The sequence below is a fragment of the Suncus etruscus genome, chromosome 6, assembly GCF_024139225.1.
Source record: "Suncus etruscus isolate mSunEtr1 chromosome 6, mSunEtr1.pri.cur, whole genome shotgun sequence".
NCBI classification, from domain to species: Eukaryota; Metazoa; Chordata; class Mammalia; order Eulipotyphla; family Soricidae; genus Suncus; species Suncus etruscus.
Window position 1 is genome coordinate 23,036,027 of NC_064853.1, and position 6,425 is coordinate 23,042,451.

General features: G+C 38.8%; 1 non-coding gene across 1 annotated transcript; it reads right to left on the reverse strand.

Moving 5' to 3' along the window:
• Positions 1–5,585: 5,585 nt before the first annotated feature.
• On the reverse strand, positions 5,586–5,657 carry TRNAA-AGC (transfer RNA alanine (anticodon AGC)). The gene has a single exon. It is a non-coding gene; the product is annotated as a tRNA-Ala (tRNA).
• Positions 5,658–6,425: the final 768 nt, after the last annotated feature.

Below are 6,425 nucleotides of genomic sequence, written 5' to 3' on the forward strand. Positions count from 1 at the left end.
CAAAGGCCTTCAAATCTTAATGAAGTGTTTTACTTTTCATCTCCATGCAGAGATTCTCATGTCAACAGGCTTTGTTCCTTGAAATTAATATGTTAAAGTTGAATACCTTAGTAGCATGACCCAATTTCCTTCTTTTATATAAGCACAACATTATTTTTCTTTCCTCTACAGAGACATTGTCTGTTACTTTGTCCTCCACTCCCCCCCCTTTAGTTTAAAGGTTCATGTCCAGTATCAAAGCCCACTAAAATGAGTTTTCTTTCCCACTGACTTCTTTCTGAGATCCACAATATTGACTTTGATACACAAAACTTCTATGTGGAGCTAATCCCAGGTGTGGGAAAGTATAAAACAAAAAGACATTTTAAAGAATTTATATGGAGAAGGCACACAAAACATGGGACTCCCAAGATCTGAGTTTTCCTCCCACCTGAGCTGCAAAATTGCCATGACCTTGATTAGATCACATCACCTCTCTGAGCCTCTGTTTCCTTGTCTGTCAGAGATGATTTGTATGCGCCATGCCTGTAATAAATTTATTTGAGAACAAAACTAGAGCTTTCTTGAAGATTCCTTTGAAAGACTGAACAAGGAGAAAGAGTTGTGTGGGAGGTAGGAGACATAATGGTTTTTAACTATTGCCAAGCATCATTAGATAAGCAATTGTTTGGCGCACTTTAAAATTCCAGTTGCTGTCAAATAATTTGCACCCTGCCAGGTCAGTAGGCAGAAGTTTGGAGGGAGAAAAAGCTTTATAAGTACTTCCAACATTTACAGTTTCCCATTGATGGTGAATTCTGGCACAAATTTCAAGGGACTCAGGGTTCTTGAGATCCAGTCCAACAAAGTGGTGGTAACAAAGGTAACATATAGAATATTATATTATGGATCTCTTTAAACATTCCCAGTCATCTTGCAGTGACTATGGTTAATGTTCTTGTTATGAGAAATGGAGTTTCAGAGATGTTAAAACATACAAAGAAAAGAATCACTTTTGAAGAGAAGCTTTTAGAATCTGGATGGTGGGCCAGAGTGGAGAATGGTCACCACATCACAAAGAATAAAATTAGAGTGCACATCACAAAGAATAAAACCAAACATTGACAGCATGATCTGGTGAAAGGTGGGGGGGGGGCATTCACTGTAGGTGGGAATTTTTATAAAAACAAAAAACTAGGAATTGAGCTTCCATATGACCCTACAATTCCACTTCTGGACATCTACCTCCAAAAACACTCTATTCCCAAACCACATTCTACTTCTATGTTAATTACAGCAATATTCACAAAAATCCATAACAATCTAAGTATCCAAGAACAGATAACTGACTAAACCCTGATATATACACAGTGGACGACTACTTGGATATAAGAAAAGATGAAATCATGCAATTAGCATGATAATCTCCAGATTCATCCATGTAGCAGCAGAGTGAAGTTAGAAGCAGAGGGACAAATATAGTATTTCTTATAAATGATATATAAATAAATATAGGTCATAATAAATGAGCAATGTCAACAGAAACTGATAAATAAGTTCATAAAGAAGCATACCCTGGCAGAAAGACAGGAGAGGGATAGTGAGAGGTGGGATCCTGCTACAATGGTAGACAGAAGATGGCCTCTGGCAAAGGGCCTGGTGCTGGCAATTATATTCATGAAACTCTACCATTAACAGTATTTTTAAGACATAATTCCTAAAAAGAAAAAATTAAAATAAATATTTTTTTAAATCAGAGCTGATCTACACAGTGACTTGGGAATGAATAGGAAAGATGAATGAGAGAGACCATTTGCCCAAGGTCATGTGGCCAATTCATGGGGAAAAAAACAATCCTAGGGTCCAGGCTTTGGGGTTCTTATTTCACACTCTTGCTTCATTCATTCTTTGTGTTATTCACAAGATAAATAGAAATTGTCAACTGAACAAAGCCTTTCAATTTAAAAAACAATTTTTTTGCATGGCTCAAGCCAGGGATCAAACCCAGGGCTTCACCCATATAAGTCATGTGTTCTTCCTGTGTTGGTTTTCTCTGGCTCCTATTTCCTCTCACAATGACATGTCTGAATTTCCATCATTATAATGAGTATATGGGTATTCACCATGTGTCCTTCCATGAAAGGTGGTTTAGGGTTGGGTGCATAGCATGCCTGAACTGTTAATGTAGGCACCAGCCATCTTTGACCATGAATTGGAATAAGTTAGTTGGCCAACAAATGAAGAAATGAACAAAGAGTATTGTTTAACATTAGAAGTGTTTGAGGGTTTTATTTAGAAGCTTGGTGATGTTTTCTACAATCAAAAATATGCCAAGGAACTTAACTCTTATTTTTTTAATCAACTAGCCTCTGATAAAATTAATTTGTTCTACATTTCATATAAAAGTCATAGTTTCTGGAACATATGGAAAATGTGAAAGGTCATGAGTACATATTTATATGTCTTGAGTCATAGCAGAACAGGGAACTTTTCAGGACGAGCTCTAATCTGCTTTAAACTATTCTCCATGAGAGACATATCCAAAGGGGCACATTCTTTGGAGTTCTGGATTTGGTTAATGGCACCACTTGGTTTTCCAAATACTGCCAGGAGTAACCCTCCAAAAAAAATAAATAAAAGTAAATACATGTTTTTTGAGCTGAAGAGACTCAAAACAGGAGGTAAGATACTAGCCTTGCATGCTTGTGACCCTAATTTTATCCTTGACTGTGTGTGGTCCTCCAAGCATCACCAGTAGTGATACCTTCACACTCAGCCAGGAGTAAGCCTTGAGTATTTCTGGATATGGCCCAACAATATCTCCACTCCCCCCCAAAAAAAACTCCCACAAAATAAACAAATTATAAATCATCATTTGATGTGACATGGGGGAGAGGTAAGTTCTAAGAAAGGTGAGAAAAAGAAGAAGTAAAATCAATCTTATACCATCAGCTCTCTTTTAGTTATTTTCCTTATTCTATGATGAAGACTAGAAAAGAAAGATGAAAACATTTATTTTCTCAGCATTTATAGAAAGTCACACACTACAAATAAGATCAGGGAAGGCTCAACTCCCTTGGAAAATGGTAATCATCAGGGGGGCATGACCCAACTTTTCCTGAGGCCCTGGAGGATTCCAGCTGCTTCTGACATCATGTCCCAAGCTGGGTCCCTCCCTGCCCAGCTTAGTGTAATCAATAGGTGCTACGTTACTTCCACTGCCAAGAGCCATCCCTCATACTCATGGCTTCCACAGCCCTCCCTCCCATGCCATGGTTTGGAATCCCCCAGTTCACTGCAAGAGACACCAGGAGAACTTTAACTCTTGACCTCTCTGACTCCCATATATGTGGAGTGACCTTCTTGGTGAGTGACACTCATATCTGAACAACTTCACATCCTCTCCCCATCTCTTTCCTAATCTTTTTCCCCTGGTCCTCTCATGTTCCCCCTCTGAAATGTTTGTGTCAGGAGCCATTCTGTCCTCATGGTTGTGAGTTCATTTTTTCACTCTGAAATTCCTGAGGCAGGTAATTTTATTTCCCAGGCCCTGCGGGAAGGAATGCAAGAGGCATGTGGCATGCAGTTCAAAGAGAGGGGCAGAAGGAAAATGCACCCACCCACCAACCTCCCCTCGCTCTTCCACACTTCCCAATCATTTCTCATCTTGTCTTACAGCTCAAACCAAATAGAAGTCTACATGAAAGTAAAAACCTTTGCTGGTATTTTTTTAAGTGCAGCCAAGGGCGACAGCTGTACCAGTCCCAAAGGACAGGCCCACTTTAGATGCCCTCCACCGAGGTCGTCCTGTGGGACCCCTTAAAGAAAACCAAGCAGACAAAGCTATATTTTCTCCCCAACCCCAACAACTTCCAAGAGCTCTTTGCCTACCCCCTTTTTTGGCTCTGAGGCAAAAGGCAAAAGTCCTGACTCAACCACAAATGAGGGGTTTTCTTCCCTTCAAACAAGTCTTTCAGGGTTTTCTTTGCCTCAACCTGGCTATGCCAGGGTTTTCTCCTTTATCATTTCTGTCAACAATTTTGCACCTGAGATATTCGGCTGCTCCCACCTTCAATGGCTTTTCCCCATGTCTCTAGAATAACCTCACACTAGGGCAAGTGCTTTGATCCTTTGCCAATAGACTGTGCCAGAAGCACCCAGATTTTCCAAAGAGCTGGCCAAATTCAGCCATCATTATTTTATTTGCTAATTTTGAAATTGATTTTGTACACATACATTTCTTTGCTTCAAAGCTCTTCTTTTCCAAAGGAGGGAATCAAAGAACAAGCAGAAAATCCAGTCTTAGAAGTAGGGCTTATGAGCACAAATCAGCCAACCTTGAGGCTGAATTACATTCTAAAGGTTTAGTAACTGACCTGACTCAGGGAAAGGATTTCTTAAAGTCTCCAGCTTTGATACCAGCAGCACCCATCACAAGACAGACTCTGAAGAATAATTAAAATCATCCATGTTGAACACAACAAAGTCCCACCCATTTAATATTTGTAAAACATTACAAGTGTTGTTGGCATGGCATTAACATGATGTTAAACATTGAGCATAAACCCATGAGGACAAGAACCTTCTTTGCTATTTCCAGTTCTTGAAATAATGTGAAGTCTTAGAAAAGCAATCTAATAAATATTTTTAAAGAAATTAAGAATAAATGTTAGGAAGAATCATAGAGATAATGATGTCTTAATCGAATTTTCGTAGTTCTACCAAGGTATTAGCCTTTTTAATTCAATTATCATTTTATATAAATAAGGGACTTTTTTGATTTGTTTTTCCAAACAGGTATGCCTTATTTTTACTATTTTTAGTTATGTTGATCTCTGTGTGAACCTTTTTCTTTTGGTTTAGGGTTTTGCTTTATATTTGTTATTTGGTTTGGAGGGTTTGAGGGGATTTTTATTGGTTTGGAAGACACACACAATATGCTCAGTTATTATTCCTAGCTATGTGCTCAGGGATCACTTTTAGCAATATTCAAGGGACCAAATGGGATGCAATGGATAGGATCTGGTTCTTCCATATGCAAAGCAAGTGCCTTTACTTGGTATTAGCTCTCTGGTCCTATCTGTGTTCATCGTGTTTATAAATTGTTTCTAGTTCTAAAACCTAGAGACTTGTGATATTAACATGTCCAAGTGTCTTCTTTATTCTCAGAGAAAGCTTTTGATATAAGATGGTATTAATTTCCTAGATGTGAATCCACATAGATAGAGAGGACTATTGTTTTGTTTGTTTTTAATTGGAAGCTATAACTTCTGTAAGAACATATTATTGAACAATATATTCTGTGCACCTTTTCCTCTTTTGAGGAATGGAGGGCTTCAGGAGTGTTCAGGAGTCCAGGGCTTGCTCTCAGTAATATTCATTTGGGCTGTTCAGTTCTGGTATATTTCTTTTTTTTTTTTTTTTTGGTTTTTGGGCCACACCCGGTAACACTCAGGGGTTACTCCTGGCTGTGCGCTCAGAAGTTGCTCCTGGCTTGGGGGACCATATGGGACACCGGGGGATTGAACCGCGGTCCGTCCAAGGCTAGAGCAGGCAAGGCAGGCGCACCTTACCTTTAGCGCCACCGCCCGGCCCCAATGCAAAACTGGAGGTGCCGGGGATTGAACCCGGGGCCTCGTGCATGCTAAGCACGCGCTCTACCACTGAGCTACACCCCCTCTGCAACTGGTATATTTCTGTTCAATCCTATGCAGTGATAGGGAAACAGTTCAAGGCCTAGAACAAGTAAATTATGTGCTAAGTCACTTGAGCCATGTTCCTGGCGCACATTTCTCTCTTGAAGCTGGCAATAAACATTGTATTTTATTTTTAATTCGTCAGCTAGTAAAGCAAAATCTTTCCAAGCATGAGCTCCATTCTAGAATAATTATAGATGATATTTTTGATAAAAATGTAGGATAATTTTAGACAATTCTAGTACCACAGTTTTACCTGTTGGTTGTAATTAATGTTCTGGTGAGATGCCTCATACAGATACTATGATGGGTTAAAACATGCATAGAATCAAATTGCTCAGAGAGAGAGAGACAGATACAAAATTATCTGTCATATGTAGTATGTAATGAAAGACAATTAGGAAGAAACAAATGCACAAAAGCAATAGAACTAGAGATTTAGGCTACAAAACCGGCCCTTTCTGGGGGTTAGAAAAAGATTGGAGGGGTGCTTGGCGCATAGGTCGGCATTCTGTTAGTAGGTATAGTGTTGAAAATGTATAGTCATAAAACTATAGTTAACAATATTTCAAAGTCTTAGTTCCTTAATAAAAATAGGAAAAGAACCCAGAAAGATTATTTTTGTCCCTAGTTGCTTAAACAGAGATTTAAACTTCTTAGAATTCCCTAAGAATACTTTTAATCATCATAATAAATCCCTTTATACTAATAGATCTGAGTTTATGTAAAATAACTCAGATTGACCTTCCT